Source organism: Chlorocebus sabaeus, chromosome 7 (assembly GCF_047675955.1).
Source record: "Chlorocebus sabaeus isolate Y175 chromosome 7, mChlSab1.0.hap1, whole genome shotgun sequence".
Taxonomy (NCBI): domain Eukaryota; kingdom Metazoa; phylum Chordata; class Mammalia; order Primates; family Cercopithecidae; genus Chlorocebus; species Chlorocebus sabaeus.
In genome coordinates, this window is record NC_132910.1 from 73166139 (window position 1) to 73184214 (window position 18076).

General features: G+C 39.3%; 1 protein-coding gene across 10 annotated transcripts in view; it reads left to right on the forward strand.

Annotated features, from left to right (window-relative positions):
• BLTP1 (bridge-like lipid transfer protein family member 1) overlaps positions 1-18076 on the forward strand; it is a 401511-nt gene that overhangs the window by 175253 nt on the left and 208182 nt on the right. For 8 of the 10 annotated variants that reach the window (XM_037991533.2, XM_007999715.3, XM_073017608.1 and 5 more), the window contains exon 1: positions 16376-16639. The exons of 1 other annotated variant lie outside the window; for it this stretch is intronic. The gene's annotated coding sequence lies outside the window, so the exon portion shown is untranslated. Of the gene's footprint in view, positions 1-16375; positions 16640-16674; positions 16832-18076 lie in introns of those variants that run through there. One more of the 10 variants, XM_037991537.2, reaches the window with a different exon arrangement.

The window sequence follows — 18076 nt, forward strand, 5'->3', positions numbered from 1 at the left end:
GTGGGTTCACTTATGTGAGAATTTTCTTCTGCCTCTTCCATTCCCTTGTCTTCAAGTTCAGTAGGCTGGGGAGGAGGAGAAAGAAGAGCAAGACAAACTCCTCTTCTTCCACCCCTTCCTCACCCTACTGGACTTGAAGACAATGAGGATAAAGACCTTTATAATGATCCACTTCCACTTAATGAATAGTAAATGTATTTTTTCTCCCTTATGATTTTCTTAATAACATTTTCTTTCCCCTAGATTACTTTATTGTAAAAGTATAGTATATAATACATATAACATAAAAATATATGTTAATTGACTGTTTATGTTATCAGTAAGGCTTCTAGTCAACAGTTAGGCTATTAGTAGGTAAGTTTTGGGGGAGTCAAAAGTTATACATGGATTTTCAACTGTATGCAGTCGGCACCCCAACCCCTGTGTTGTTAAAGGGCCAGCTGTATTTCAAGTTTCCCAACTCTTTTTAAGTATGATGGGTTAAACAAGGTACTTCTAAGTGAAAAGAATAATAAATATAATTACTAGGCTGGCGCGGTGGCTCATACCTGCAATCCTAACACTTTGGGAGGCTGAGGTGGGCAATTGCTTGATTTTAGGAGTTTGAGACCAGGCTGGGCAACATAGCAAAACCCCATTCTCTACAAAAAATACAAAAAATGACTGGTCATGGTCTCATGCACCTGTAGGTAGTCCTAGCTACTGAGGAAGCTGAGGCAGGAGAATCATCTGAGCCTGGGGTTTGAAGCTACAGTGAGCTGTGATCATGTCACTGCACTCCAGTCTGGGTGACAGAGTGAGACCCTGTCTCAAAAAAAGAAAAAACAAAAGACAAACAAAAACAAAAATACCCCACAAACAAACAAAACCCCCAAAAATCAAAAGCTTAATTATTATCATTTGTGAAGTTTTAGTAAATTCATTTTCAATTAAACGACTAATAACTAGGCAATAATCATTTGCAACCAAAAATTCTGATTGATTTCTTTTCTTTCTTTCTTTTTTTTTTTGAGACAGTCTCACTTTGTTGCCCAGGCTGGAATGCAGTGGCACAATCTTGGCTCACTTCAGCCTCTGTCTCCTGGGTTCAAGCGACTGTCCTGCCTCAGCCTCCTGAATAGCTGGGATTACAGGCATGTGCCACCAAACCTAACTTTTACATATATATATATATATTTTTTTTTAGTAGAGACAGAGTTTGACCATGTTGGCCGGACTGGTCTTGAACTCCTGACCTCAAGCGATCCATGCACCTTGGCCTCCCAAAGTGCTGGGATTACAGGCATGAGCCACTGCGCCTGGCCTGGTTGTGACTGGTTTCTAATTCTTAGTGTTATAGGGGCCTAATCAAAAAATGTTTGATAATGAGACATAATATTTTTGACATGTAACTCTGAAAGGGTTTAGAGAATTAAGTAATATAATATTAGGTCCTATGTCAGACCTTGAATCAGAATCTGTATTTTAAAAGGATCTCTATGTGATCTGTATGCACATCAAAGTGTAAGGAGCACTGGTGTACATGATCTCAAATAAATAATTTAGACAATGCAGTGATAGTCAAGGTTTTTCGTTTTGCTTAGAAAAAGTTGCCATTTGCTAGATTTGAGGCTTAAAATTAAAAAGTGATATGTAGCTAGTACAAAGCCTCAAAAACACCCAAGTTCTTTGCCTACCTTCTCCTCAACCTTATCCACCTGTCCCAATTCCTTCTGTGCTCTGGCCAAATAGATCTGTCAATTCCTTGTGCATGACAAGCTTTGTTTCCTCAGGGCTTCTACATATGCTGTTCCTGGAATGCTACTCCCCTCCCTCTTCACACAACCAAATTATTCTAATATTTCTCTCTCTTTTAAAAAAGATATATTTCAGCTTTTATTTTAGGTTTGGGGGTGCATATGCAGGTTTTTTACATGAGTATATTGCGTGATGCTGAGGTTTGGGGTATGAATGACCCTGTCACCCAGGTCGTAAGCATAATACCTAATAGTAGTTTTTCAGCCTTTGCCCCTTCTCTTTCCCTCTCCAGCCTCTAGTAATGCCCAGTGTCTATTGTAACCATCTTCGTTTCCATTGGTATTCAACGTTTAGCTCCTACCTACAAGTGAGAACATACAGTATTTAGTTTTCTGTTGCTGCATTAATTTGCTTAGGATAATGGCCTCCAGCTGTATCCATGTTGCTTTACAGGATATAATTTCATTCTTTATTGTGGCTGCATAGTATTCCATGGTGTATATGTACCACATTTTCTTTATGTAATCCACCATTGAAGAGCTCCTGGGTAGATTCCATGTCATTGCTATTGTGAATAGTGCTGTGCTGAATATATGTGTGTGTATCTTCTTGGTGGAATGCTTTCTTTTCCTCTGGGTATACATCCAGTAATGAGATTGTTGGGAAAATGATAATTCTGTTTTAAATTCTTAGAAATCTCCAACTGCTTTCCATAGTGGATGAACTAATTTACATTCCCACCAACAGTGTAGTAGGGTCTCCTTTTCTCCACATCCTTGCCAGTATTCATTATTGCCTGGATTTTTAATAAGAGGCATTTTAACTGGAGTGACAGGATATCTCATTGTAGTTTTGATTTGCATTTCTTTGATGATCAATGATGTTGAGCACCTTTTCATATACCTGCTTGCCATTTGATATGGTTTGGCTTTGTCCCCCCCCCAAATCTCATCTTCAGTTGTAGCTCCCCAAATTCCCACAGTTGTGGGAGGAAACTGGTGGGAAGTGATTGAATTATGGGGGCAGGTCTCTCCTGCATGGTTCTTGTGATAGTGAGTCTCACAAGATCTGATGGTTTTAAAAACGGAAGTTTCCCTGCACAGCTCTCTTTTGCCCACTGACATTCATGTAAGATGTGACTTGCTCCTCCTTGTCTTCAATCATGATTGTGAGGTCTTCTCAGCCAGGAGGAACTGTAAATTCATTAAGTCCTTTTTTCTGTATAAATTACCCAGTCTTGGGTATATCTTTATTAGCAGCATGAAAATGAACTAATACACCATTTGTACGTCTTCTTTTGAGAAATGTCTACTCAGATCTTTTCCCCAATTTTTAATTGGATTATTAGATTTTTTTTTTCCTATAGATTTGTTTGAGCTCCTTATATATTCTGGTTATTAATCCCTTGTCAGATGGGTAGTTTGCAAATATTTTCTTCCATTCTGTGGGTTGTTGCTTCACTTTGTTGATAGTTTCCTTTGCTGTGCAGGAGTTTTTTAATTTGATGTGGTTCCATTTGTCGATTTTTGCTTTGGTTGCCTAGGCTTGTGGGGTATTACTTAAGAAATCTTTGCCCAGACCAGTGTCCTGTAGCGTTTCCCCAATGTTTTCTTTTACTAGTTTCATAGTTTAAAGTTGTAGATTTAAGTCTTTAATCCATTTTGACTTGATTGTATATGGCGAGAGATAAGGGTCCAGTTTCATTGTTCTATATATGAATATGAATATGAATATTTCCCAGCACCATTTATTGAAAAGACTGTTCTTTCTCCAATGTATGTTCTTGGCACCTTTGTCAAAAATGAGCTCACTGTAGACTTATGGATTTGTTTCTAGGTTCTCAATCATGTTCCATTGGTCTATGTGTCTGTTTTTATGCCAGCACCATGCTGTTTTTGTTACTATAGCTCTGTAGTATGCTTAAAATCAGGTAGTGTGATTCTATCAGTTTTTTTTTTTTTTTTTTTTTCTTTCCAGAATGGCTTGGCTATTCTGGGTCTTTTCTGTTTCCATATAAATTTTAGGATTTTTTTTTTTTTATTTCTGTGAAGACTGTCATTGGTATTTTGATAGGGATTGCATTGAATCTGTAGATTGCATTGGGCAGTATAGACATTTTAACCATATTGATTCTTCTCATCCATGAACATGGAGTATCTTTTCATTTTTAAATGTCTTCAATTACATGCAACAATGTTTTACAGTTTTCATTGCAGAGATCCTTCACTTCTTTGATTAAAGTTTATTCCTAGGTATCTTATTTTATTTGTAGCTATTGTAAATGGGACCATTTTCTTGATTTCTTTTTTCAGATTGTTCACTTTTGGCATATAGAAATGCTACTGATTTTTGTATGTTAATTTTGTATCGTATGTCTTTACAGAATTTATGAGTTCTAAAAGTTGTTTTTGTGGAGTCTTCAGTTTTTTCCAAATAAAATATTATATCATTTGCAAATAAGGATAATTTTACTTCTTCCTTTCCAATTCGGATGTACGTTATTTCTTTCTTTTGTCTGACTGCTCTAGTTAGAACATCAAGTAATGTATGTTGTATAACAGTGGTGTAAGTGGGCATCCTTGTCTTGTTCCAGGTCTTAGATGAAAGGTTTTCAGTTTTTCACCATTCAGTATAATACTGGCTGTGGGTTTGTTGTATATGGCTTTTATTATGTTGAGGTATGTTCCTTCTATACCCAGTTTTTGAGGGTTTTTATCATGGAGGGATATTGAACTTTATCAAATGCTTTTTTAGCGTCACTTGAAATGATCACATCGTTTTTGTCTTTCACTGTGTTGGTATGATGTATCACATTGATTAGTTTGTGTATGTTGCAACATCCTTGCATTCCTGGGATAAAAGCCACACAGTCAATGTGTTGCTAAATTTGATTTGCTAGCATTTTCTTGAGGATCTTCTTATGAATATTCATCATGGCTATGGACCTTTAGTTTTCTTTATTTGACATATCTTTGTTTGGTTTTGTTATCGTGGTAGTAGTAGCCCAGTAGAATGAGTTTGGAAGTACTTTCTCCTCCTCCATTTTTCAGAATAGTTTGAGTAGGATTGGTATTAGTTTTGTTTTTGTTGTTGTTGTTGTTGTTGTTGTTGTTGAGATGGAATCTTGCTTTGTCCTCCAGGCTAAAGTGCAGTGTTTCGATCTTGGCTCACTGCAACCTCCGCCTCCTGGGTTCAAGGAATTCTCTGCCTCAGCCTCCCAAGTAGCTGGGATTATAGGTGCCTGCCACTACACCCTGCTAATTTATTTTGCATTTTTAGTAAAGATGGGGTTTTACTATCTTGGCCAGGCTGGTCTTGAACTCCTGACCTTGTGATTCACCTGTCTCGGCCTCCCAAAGTTTTGGGATTACAGGCTTGAGCCACCACATCCGGCTGGTATTAGTTCTTTTTTTTAGTGTTTGGTAAAACTCAGTAGGGAAGCCATTGGCTCTTGGGCCTTTCTTTACTGAGAGACTATTATGGTTTAAATCTCATTACTTGTTATTGATCTGTTCAGGTTTTGGATTTTGTCATGGTCCAATTTTGGTAGGTTGTATTTGTCTAGGAATTTATCCATTTCTCCTAGTTTTCCAATTTCCTGGCATGTAGTTGTTCATAGTAGTCTCTAATGATCATTTAAATTTCTGTGGTATCATTGTAATATCTCCTTTTTCATCTCTGATTTTATTTATTTAAGTTTTAGCTCTTTTTTTCTTAGTCTGGCTAAAAGTTTGTGAATTTTGTTTATCTTTTCAAAAAAACAGCTTTTAATTTCACTGATTTTTATTTTTATTTTTTTATTTTTCAGACGGTGTCTTACTCTGTCGCCCAGGCTGGAGTGCAGTGGCGGGATCTCAGCTCACTGCAACCTCCGTCTCCCAGGTTCAAGCTGTTCTTTGCCTCAACCTCCTGAGTAGCTGAGATTACAGGCACCTGCCACCATGCCCAGCTAAATTATTTTTTTGTATTTTTAGAAGAGATGGGGTTTCACCATCTTGGCCTGGCTGGTCTTGAACCTCGTGATCCACCCACCTCGGCCCCCCAAAATGCTGGGATTACAGGCGTGAGCCACTGCACCCGGCCTTCACTGATCTTTTTATTTTTTCTCATTTCAATTTTCTTTATCTCTGTTTGGATCTTTGTTATTTTTTTCCTTCTACTAATTTTGGGTTAGTTTGCTCTTGTTTGTCTAGTTCTTTAAGATGCACTCTCAGGTTGTTTATTTCAAGTTTTTCTGTTTTTTTTTTTTTTTTTAGGTAGGCATTTATTACTATAAACTTTCTTCTTAGTATTGCTTTCTTCATATCCCAAAGGTTGTGTTATGTTGTGTTTTCCCTTTCATTTGTTTCAAAACGTTTTGAATTTCCTTCTTTATTTCTTTATTGACCCCACTGGTCATTCAGGAGCATAGTGCTTAACTCCTATGTTTTTGTATAGTTTCCAATGTTTCTCCTGTTATTGATTTCTAGTTTTATTCCATTGTGGTCAAAGAAGATACTTGATATGATTTCAATTTTTAAAATGTTTTAAGACTTGTTTAGTGGCCTAACATGTGAGCTATCCTTGAGAAGGATCCATGTGCTGAGAAGAATATGTATTCTGTAGCCATCGGCTGAAATGTTCTATAAATACTTGTTAGAGTCATTTAGTTGATAGCGCACATTATGTCTGATGTTTCTTTGTTGATTTTCTGTCTGGAAGACCTGTCCAGTGCTGAAAATGGGCTGTTGAAGTCTCCAGCTATTATTGCACTGGGGTCTTTCTCTTTAGCTTTGAAAGTATTTGCTTTATATATCTAGGTGCTCCAGTGTTGGGTGCATATGTATTTAGTTGTTATGTTCTCTTGCTGAACTGACTCCTTTGTCATTTATAATGACCTTATCTCTGACACGAAATCTATTTTATCTGACATAAGTATAGATCATTTCAGTTGTTTTTTTGGTTTCCATTTGCATGAAATATCTCTTTGCATCCCTTTATTTTCAGTCTATGTGTGCCTTTATTAATGAAGTGTGTTTCTCACAGGAAATAGATCATTGGATGTTGTTTTTTAAAAATCCATCCAGCCACCCTATGTCTTTTGGCTGGAGAGTTTAGTTAATTTACATTCAGTATTATTATTGATAAGTCAGGACTCACTCCTGCCATTTTAAACAATTGGTTTCCTGGTGGTTTTGTCGTCTTCCTTCCTGTCTTATTTTTTGTGAAGGTGATTTTTTTTTGTATGTTTTAATTTCTTCCTTTTTATTTTTTACCTATCTGTTGTAGGTTTTTTGATTCGAGGTTACAATGAGGCTTGAAAATGACATCTTATAACCCATTATTTGAAACTGATGGCAAGTTAGCCCTGATTGCAAAAACAGACTAACAAAGAAGCAAAGAAAAAACTAATACTAATTCTAAAATTTTAGTTCATCCCTCCTGCTTTTTAACTTTTTGTTGTTACTATTTATATCTTATTATACTATCTATGTCTCCAAAAGTGTTTAAAGTTACTATTTTTACTAAGTTCTTTTAGTCTTTCTTTTAGTATACAAGTAGTTTACACATCACTATTACAGTGTAATAATATGTTTATCTGTGTACTTACTATTACCAGTGAGTTTTGTACCTTAAGATGATTTCTTATTGCTTGTTAATGTCCATTTCTTTCAGACTGAAGAACTCTGTTTAGCATTTCTTGTAGGACAGGTCTGGTGTTCATTAATCCCCTCAGTTTTCGCTTGTCTGGGAAAGTCTTTATTTCTCCTTCATGTTTGAAAAATTGAATTTTTGCTGGATATGCTATTCCAGGATAAAAGATTTTTTTTCCTTTAGTACTTTAAATACATCATGCCACTCTCTCCTTGCCTGTATGGTTCCACTGAGATGTCTGCTGCCAGACGTATTGGAGCTTCTTTTATGTAATTGTTTCCTTTTCTCCTTCTGCTTTTAGGGTTCTTTCTTCATCCTTGACCTTTAGAAGTTTGATTATTAAATGCCTCGAGATAGTCTTAGTTGGGTTAAGTCTGCTTAGTGTTTTATAACCTTCTTTAATTTGAATATTGGTATCTTTCTCTAGGTTTGGTAAGTTTTCTGTTATAATGCCTTTGAATAAACTTTCTACCTCCTCCTTGAGGCCAATAACTCTTGGATTTGCCCTTTTGAGGCAATTTTCTAATATCTTAAAGTCATGCTTCATTCTTTTTTTATTTTTATTTTTTGTCTTCTCTGACTGTGTTTTTACAAATAGCCTGTTTCATGCCCACTAATTCTTTCTTCTGCTTGATTAATTTGGCTATTAAGAGATGCTGAGGCATTCTTCACTATGTCAGTTGAATTTTTCAGTTCCAGAATTTCTGCTTGATTCTTTTTCATTATTTCAATCTTTTTGTTAAATTTATTTGATAGGAGTCTGAATTTCTTCTCTGTGTTATCTTGAATTTCTTTGAGTTTCCTCAAAATAGCCATTTTGAATTCTCTGTCTGAAAGGTCACATATCTCTTTTTCTCCTGGATTGGTGCCTTATTTAAATTGGTGAAGTCATGTTTTCCAGGATGGTCTTGAGGCTTGTGCATGTTAATTGCTGTCTGGGCATTGAAGACTTACTTATTTACTGTAGTTTTTGCAGTCTGGGCTTGTTTGTTTACATCCTTCTTGGGAAGCATTCCAGGTATTTTAAAGGACTTGGGTGTTGTCATCTAAGTTTTTGGTCACTACAGCTGTATGTGTATCAGGGGCCACACCAAGCCCACTATTGCTATGACTCTTGCAGACTCATAGAGGTACCACCTTAGATAAGATCTCAGAAAATTCTCTGGATTACCAGACAGAAACTCTTGTTCTCCTCTGTCACTTCTCCCACTTACCGCCCTGTGTGTGTTGAGATACTTGGGATTAGGAGAGAGGTGATACAGGTACTCCTGTGGCCACCATACTAGAACAGTGTAGGGTCAGACCTGAAGCCCGCATAGCACTGGGTGTTACTCAAGGCCAACGGCAAACACTGCCTGGCTACTGCCAATGTTCACTCAAGCTTCAAAAGCTCTTCAGACAGCAGTTAGCCAACGTAGCTATGCTTGTGTTCTTCCCTTCAGGGCAGCAAGCTCCCCTCTGGTCCAGGGAAAGTTCCGAAATGTCATCTTGAGCCAGTCTCTAGAGTCAGGAACCTTAGGAAGCTACTTGGTGCTCTATTCTACTGCAGGTGAGCTGGCACTCAAGACACAAGACAAAGCCCTTCCCACGTTTTTCTCCCTTTCCTTATCCAGAAGAAGACTCTTCTCATGGCTACCACTACCCCAGGCCCATGACAAGTACTACGTGGCTATCTCTGATATTGACTAAAGGCCCAAGAACTCTTCAGTCAGTTTATGGTGAATGCTGCCATGGGTCTCTCCCTTCAGGGCAGCAGGCTCCCTTCTGGTCCAGGGCAGGTCCAGAAATGCTGCTCAGGAGCCAAAGCCTAGGACTGCGGACCACAGGAGGCTGCCTGGTGCTCTACTCCACTGTGGCCAACGTGGTACCTGAACTACAAGACAAAGTCCCCTTTATTCTTCCCCCTCCTTTCCTCAAGGATGTATCTCTCCCGATGTCCACCACAGCTGGGAATGCACTGAGTCACACTAAAGCCAGCATGTCTCTGAGTCTCACCCAAGACCCTCAGTGAGTACTATCTTATTATTACTGATGTTTATTCAAGACCGAAGAACTCTTTAGCCAGCAGGTGATGAATCCTGCCAGGACTGGGTACTTCCTTCAAGACAGCAGGTTTCCTTCTGGCTCAGGGTGTATCTATTATGCCACCAGGGGGCTACAGCCTAGAATGGGGACTTCATGACTGCCTGTGCCATATTCTACTGTGGCTGAACTGGTATCCAAGTTGCAAGACAAAGTCTTCTTTACTTTCTCCTGTCCTCTCCTCAAGTGGAAGGAAAGAAAATCTCCTGGAGCTGCAAGCTGCACTGCTTGGGATTGGGGAAGGTTGACACAAGCACTCTCTTGGCCTCCTCAGCTGTTGTCTCAGTAGGATGCATGCACCCCAAGTCCACTGGCTCAGAGTACAGCACAGCACCAGGACTTGCCCAGTAATTGCTGTCCCTCTGACCTAGACTGCCTATTAAGTTTATTTAGGACTCCAGAGCACTTTAGCTAATGGTGGAGAGGCTTGCTGGAACTCAGATTCTGACCACTGGGATGGACAATTCAACTCTGGCTAGGGCTGGTCTAAATGCTCAGCTGGACATCAGCTGACTTCTCCCCTGTGTTGCTTTCCACTGTGATAGGGTAGCACTGAATTCCAAAGTGAAGTCCCACAGTCACTGTGCTCTCCTTCCCCAAGTATACAGATCCTCTTTCCAGGAGATGGGGGAGGGGTAGTTTCATCAATTCAAGACTGTCTTTTCTACCGTCTTCAGTGTTCTTTCCTTAATACGATGTTAAAATCAGATACTGTGATCACTCACCTGATTTTTGTTTTTTATGAAGGTGCTTTCTTGTGTGGACAGTTCTGGTGTTCCTGAGTGGGGAATGACCACTGGAGGATTTTATTCAGCCTTCTTACCACACTCCTCTTCCACTCAATGTGTACTAACAGTAGCAGTTGTTATAATGATTATTTCACTCAGCAAATATGAATATGCAGTATTAGTCAAAAATATAATGCCCTTTAAATATAACAGATGTTGAATTATTGCACCATATTTTAAGTTGAGAGGTATAGGCAGTAACTGTAAGCACTAGATGACGGTAACTTTACTTTTTTTTTTTTTTGAGACAGAGTCTCACTCTGTTTCCCAGGCTGGAGTGCAGTGGTGTGATCTCAGCTTACTACAAGCTCTGCCTCCCAGGTTCACGGCATTCTCCTGCCTCAGCCTCCCGAGTAGCTGGGACTACAGGTGCCCGCCACCATGCCCGGTTAGTTTTTTTTTTGTATTTTTTTTTGGTAGAGATGGGGTTTCACCATGTTGGCCAGGATGGTCTTGATCTCCTGACTTCGTGATCTGCCTGCCTTTTCCTCCCAAAGTGCTGGGATTACAGGTGTGAGCCACCATGCCCGACTGGTAACTTTACTTTTAAAGTATGGTTCATTTAATGGAAATTCAAATAAAGTGTGTAGTAGTTCACATTCAAATGCAAGGTGGGAACTTTGTTGGTTTTTAAACATTCTTTAATGAGTTTATTTTAATATAATGTTAAATTATCTGAAGCTAATTGTTTCTTCCTTCCTTTATTTAATAACCATTTATTGAATGTTTACCTTATGCAAGACTCACTGCTAGGCCTAAATACAAAGATCTGTAAGACATAATTCCTTCCTCAGATAATTTACAGTCTAGTATGAAAAAAAGGTATTTCAAAACAGAAAAACTGGAAATCATTGTGATACATACTTTATTGATAACATAATGGTAGTGCATAGTTGGCACTAGCTGTGATTCTGGAGGTAGAGTGCATGACTAAAGTCTACAGTGAGCAACCTTATCTCAGTTCTCACTACCACTGCAATTGGATTGAGAATAAGCATGAGACTCAAAAGCAGTCAATGAATCAGAAGTCAGTGTGACGAGATCAAAAAAAACCCAGGAAGAGTATAAGACTGGAGTTCTGCCAGCATCTTGCTGCCACCAAAGCATGAGATTGAAGCCAGCATAGCAACTGGGTTTGCTGACAGTCCTTCTTTCAAGAGGAGATTACGACACATAGTGAGATAGGAGGGATGTGACTGAACAGAGAAAGGACGATGTAAAGACACAGGAAGAAGATGGATATCTGAAAACCAAGGAGAGAGGCCTCAGGAGAAACTGAACCTCCTGACACCTTGTTCTTGGACTTTCAGCTCCCAGAACTATGAGAAAATAAATTTCTGTTGTTTAAGCCATCTGATCTGTGGTGTTTTGTTATGACAACCCTAGTAAACTAAAAGAAGTGTCAATTCATATTAGGTGTAGAGAGAGAAAGTATACATTGAAGGGAGAGCCAAAGAAAAAGATAGTTAATGTCATCAAACTATGTTATTGTACTTTAGAATCAGTAATATATGCACACATTACAAAATGTCATATATGTTTAATAAATGGTTACTGTTTTTATTTACTGCATGTTTGAAACACATTTGCTTTTACTCTAGTATAGAACATTTTCACAGTGAAAATATCAATGTAAATAGAAAGCAGCTAAATCTTGGCTAATTTGGTGGCTACTTTTGTATTTTGAAAGCAATCTATTTTATCTCTAAATAATCCTTTTATTGTATCTGAAATTATACAGTTAGAAGTTTATTACATTCGATCTCCTTAAACTTGAAGATTTTTGTCTTCATTGATTCATTTTTAGGGCTTTATATAAAAGTGAAATTTAGGCTGGGCATGGTGGCTCACGCCTGTAATCTCAGCACTTTGGGAGGCTGAGACAGGTGGATCACCTCAGGTCAGGAGTTCGAGACCAGCCTGGCCAACATGGTGAAATCCCATCTCTACTAAAAATACAAAAAACATTTAGCTGGGTGTGGTGGCAGGCACCTGCAATCCAAGCTACTAGGGGGGCTGAGGCAGGAGAATTGTTTGAACCCGGGAGGTGGAAGTTGCAGTGAGCCGAGATCGCGCCATTGCACTCCAGCCTGGGGGACAAGAGCGAGACTTCGTCTCACAAAAAAAAAAAAAAAAAAAAAAAAAAAAAGTGAAATTTATAGAGGCAGAAAGAGGTATGTATGGAGGATAACTTTAGGGAGGCCATGAGAGCCTTAATTAATTTGACTCAGAAGCTGACCTTTGTGTGTAAACCTCTGAATGGAAAATAAGAGGACCAAGGGAGAAAAGAGAGAGCTCAAATACATAAACTTCACCTTTTCACCTTGGGCCCATCTTAAAAATATAGTGTTCTATGGGGAAAGGATTCCCCATTCAATAAATGGTGCTGGGAGAACTGGCTAGCTATATGCAGAAGATTGAAACTGGTCCCTTTCCTTATACCATATACAAAAATTAACTCAAGATGGACTAAAGACTGAAAGGTAAAACCCAAAACTATACAAATCCTGGAAGACAACCAAAGCAATACCATTCAGGAAACAGGTACAGGCAAAGATTTCATGAAGAAGATGCCAAAAGCAATTGCAACGAAAGCAAAATTTGACAATTGGGAGCTAATTAAACTAATGAGCTTGTGCAGAGCAAATAAACTATCAACAGAGTAAATAGACAACCTACAGAATGGGAGAAAATTTTTGTAAACTATGCATCTGACAAATGTCTAATATCCAGCCTTTATAAAGAACTTAAATTTACAAGAAAAAAACAACCCCATTAGAAAGTGGGCAAAGGACATGTACAGACACTTCTCAAAAGAAGAAATACATGCAACCAACAATGATATGAGAAAGCTCAACATCATTGATCACTAGAGAAATGCAAATCAAAACGACAAATGCAAATCAAAATCATATCACTCAAAATGGCTATTACTAAAAAGTAAAAAAAAATAACAGGTGCTGGTGAGGTTGCAGAGAAAAAGGAACATTTATACACTGTTGGTGGGAGTGTAAATTAGCCCAACTATTGTGGAAGACAGTGTGGCAATTCCTCAAAGACCTAGAGACAGAAATACCATTTGACTGAGCAATCCCATTACTGGGTATATAACCAAAGGAATATAAATCATTCTATTATAAAGACACATGCATATCTATCTTCATTTACAGCATTATTCACAATAGCAAAGACAGTGTGGCAATTCCTTAAAGACCTAGAGACAGAAATACCATTTGACTGAGCAATCTCATTACTGGGTATATAACCAAAGGAATATAAATCATTCTATTATAAAGACACATGCATATCTATCTTCATTTACAGCATTATTCACAATAGCAAAGACATGGAATCTACCTAAACGCCTATTAATGATAAACTGGATAAAGAAAACGTGGTACATATATACCATGTAATACTATACAGCCATAAAAAGAATGAGATCATGTCCTTTGCAGGGACATGGATAGAGCTGAAGGCCATTATCCTTAGCAAACTAATGCAGGAACAGAAAATCAAACACCGCATGTTCTCACTTATAAGTGGGAACTAAATGAAGAGAACACATGGACAAACAGAAGGGAAAAACACACACTGGCGGCTATGGGAGGGTGAAGGTGGATGAGGGAGAGGATCAAGAAAACTAACTAATAGGTACTAGGCTTAATACCTGGGTGATAAAATGATCTATACAACAAACCCCCATGACACCACAAGTTTACCTACGTAACAAGCCTGCACATGCACCCTTGAACTTAAAATAGAAGTTTAAAAAATAGAGATTTTCAGTGGCCAAAATTTTCTATGTTGTTTTCCTTTTTAAAAAATCACTAGACCACAGAAACAAACCTGTACAAAATTGTTTATAGTAGATTTATTTGTAATAGCCTCAAACTGAAAACAACAAAATGTTCCCCAATGGGTGAATGATTAGACTGTGGAACATCCATATATTGGAATACTACTCAGCAATCAAAAGATCACACTTATTGATATAGATGACAATTTGGATAGAGTTCAAGGGCATTATGTAGAGTGAAAAAACCCTGTCCCTAAAGGTTACACACTGTACTCTTTCATTTATATAACATCCTCAAAATGATAAAATTACAAAGATGGAAGACAGATTAGTAGTTGCCAAGAGTTAGAGTTGTTATATGGGGAGGGAGGTGGGTGCATCTATAAAGGGGTAGTAAGAGGGAGATCTTTGTGGTGAGGTCTGTATTGTTTATAGTGATAGTTAACATGGAATTACACACAATAATATGAAATAAAGCTATATACAGACAATGTACCAATGTCAGATTCCTGGTTTTCTTACTGTACTGTAATTACACAAGATGTTACTATGGGGGAAATTGGGTGAAGGGTACATGAGACCACTCTGTATTATCTTTGCAACTTCCTGTGAATCTATAATTATTTCAAATAAAAAGTAAGATATAAAAAATCATTTGAGGGCTTTCATCATTAGAGAAATTCTTACTGGATTCAATGGACGCAGTTTCTTTGGGATCCTACTTTAATGACATGCTAGAGAAAAATGAAAAGTAGGTGGGAGACTGGAGAAGGCAGTAAGCCTTCCCATGCAAATTTAGTGAGCCATATGAAATGTCAGAGAACATATTGATTTTCACAAGACTAAAGGCCTTTAGAATAGAGGCTTCTAAAATAAATAATTCATTTATACAATGTCACCTAATGCATAGCTGTAGTTACAGGGTGACTCTTGATCATAGGGATGGAAAGGAAGTAGAGGCAGAAACTTCCAGATTCCCACAGTCCCCTCACATGGTTACAGAAAGGCCATAGTGAACTTCCTTCTCTCCTCTCCCCTCAGCTACAGTGCAACTTAGTTTCAGTTTAGTTTTTGATTTGGGGCACTTGAATCATCTCTAGGTAATTTCTAGTTCAGAGAACTTGTACTTGCACAATGTCCTTCTTGGGCAAAGTCCGAAGTTTGGCTGTAGCAAATTTGAATCCTTGTGGGGGTTCCCTTATTAGAGAACAAAGATTAAGAATGACTAGAAATCTTCCAGATGTTGAAAAAGACAATTGAAATTAATTTCTTTGTAGAGGGGCAGAAATAAACTCTAAAGAGTTAATTTATATAAGGCCAGTGTCCAGGTAGCAGGAGGAAGTAACTAACACAGTGCATGCTTTTCTTCTTTTGGTTTTCATCCAGTCCTTCCATAAACCACTTCTGTCTGGGCCTCTATTTCCTTATATGCAATAACAGCTAATTGTGGTATCTCCTGTGTTTTCTGGCATTATCTTAAATTTGGTTTCATATCTGTTCCTTTTGAGGTGAGAGTGGAACTGCCACGTGGAAATACTAAGGTTGTAGTAAGTACCTCAGCAACAGAAGGAAGTCAGAACTAGAGATTTAGACATTTAGAACTTGAGTGGCAGTATACAGTAATACTTTGGAGCCACATTTCTTGGGTCCAAACCCTGGTTCTCCAGCAAGTTATTTAACCTGTGTCTTAGTTTTTCAATTTGTGAAATGGAGATAAATGGGGATGAGAATAGTCTTACAGGATTTTGGGAGGATTAGTCAATAAGCCCTGCTAAACACTGTTTATTATTGCTAGTATACTAGTGTTTTCCACTTTTCTCTCCCTGATAGTTTGTACATAACAGGTGCGCAGATAAATATCTGCGACATGCCTAATTCCAAGAAATCGTTTGCCTTGGTTGACCCGCTAAATAATACTAAGAGCCTTTCTCTTTAAGAGAGCAGCAAATTACTTTTCATTAATATCATCAACATAATAATAGTCTTAGTTGAGAGATTCAGCGTGGCAGCATTTCACACACTCGAGCTTCCTTATTGATCATGTCATAAAAGCATTTCTATTTCGTAAGGACTCAGTTCACGTCATACACCCATCCGATGCTCCTTTTTCGTTAGCCTCCTTCTCCTAAGTGGGCTTATCTGTCTCCTGGTATCAGGAAGGCACTAACTTTTCCTTTGGATTGTTAGGGTAGCAAAGTGACTTTCAAATTCAGGGTTCTGGCTCCGTCTGCAGCCCGGGGAGTAGGAAATGGGGCGGGACGCCTTCGGCTTCCTGGGCAGGGCTTGAGTGGCGTACCTCGAGGCGCCGGCGACGCTGGCGTGTGACGTTACTGCCTGACGCAGGCGCAGTGCCGCCCGTCCTCAGTTGGGACCCCTCCCCTCCTCCTCCGCCCCCTTGGGTGTCGGTGGCAGCGGCCAGGGTCTGGACCGGGGCGGCGGGCCCGGGCGGCGGGGCTAGAGGGTGTGGGCACCGGCAGAGCTTCGTAGGCTGCATCCGGCTCGGTGCTGCTGCCGCCGCCGCCCCTGCCGCCGCCCAAGGCCCTCGGCGTTCCCCGCAGAGAGGCCAGAGGGATTTCGGGCTGCAGTGGCACACGCCCAGGTGAGGGGATGGGCCAGGCCAGGCGGGGTTGAGGTCGTCAGCCCGTTTTTCCAGTGTCTCTGGAACTCAGTCAACCTGGTTGGAGTCCGAGAGCTTTGGCTTCGTCGTGACTGCCTGCTGCGGCGGCCACTCTGTCATATTCCTTTGCCATCCTTACCTTCAGCGCTGGCACCTATAGACCGGGGGTTGGAGGTCAGTGGGAAAGTCTGGAAGGGCCATGACAGTCGGATGGCTGGGGACTTTGATGCAGGAGCGGTTCCTGCGGGTGATGGTAAGGTGCTCCACTTGCTGGTGTGTGGACTCGGCGGGAAGGACCAGGACCGTGCACCCGCAGGCTCAGACTTCAGCCTTGCCAGCTGCACTGGGTTGTGGTAGACCCCATGCTGCTTAATATAGGGTCGGTTGACCGAGGGTGGGGAAACCTTGGAACAACCTCCGCTTTCTTCTCCAGGATTGATGTGTTTTGTATTCTGAATTGGTGCTTGCTGCACTGCACTCTGGAAGAGTACGTTTCAGCAGAATTTCCTATTGGTCAAAGGAAGGTGAAGAGAAGTTGATTTTCCTTCCGGAGAGTATTTGTTGTTGTCGTTTTTTTACCTTCCTCTTGGCCTTAGTGTTGACGTTTGTTAAAGGTAAAAGTTCACGTAAATTTCCTCTTTAAGGAAATCATGGACTTTATAACAGTCTAAGCGCCTGTAGGTTTCAACCAGTTTAGTGGTTGCTGCTTTCACCCTGTGCATAGCAATGAAGTTGTTTTATTCCAAGTTAAATATACAAAGTATAAAAATAGATGAATACCCAGAATACTTTGTTTTGTAACTCTTGAGTGGTACATATAATTATGTGCATATATTATCACATTTAATCATAACAATCCTATAATGTAAAGTCTACTATTCCCATTTTCTAGATGAAAGAACAGAATAGACCTACAAAGTAGCATGTTCAAAGTCAGAGCTGTGACTGAAACCAGGTAATCTGACTGGTTTGCAGTCCCTTAGTCAGTATGCCATACCAACTCCCAACCCTGTGATTTTGCAGGATTTTCATTTGATAAAAAGTATGCCAGGAAGGACATTATGGCACTGTTTCTACCAGCAAGGACCCAACAGTTTGAGAGAAACTTTTTCAGTGTCACATTTTGAGTATGTTTTAAACATAGGATTTGATCTCTAGGACCTTGGATTACCAAACTCATGCTCTTAAGTACAGTGGTTTTGGGACCTTTGGAAGGCTTTAATTTGGAAGTTGTAGTCTTATTTTATACTTAGGCGTATTTCTTGTTTGGAAACTTTAAACAAGGAAACGTAATATTGGACTAAAAGAGTTTCCTCCTGTTTGTGCATGATTAAGTAACCAAATCATATAATCAGAAATGGTTATGCTGCCCGTAAAGCCAGAGTACCTTGTATAATTGGTTAAAATGCCATTCTTTTC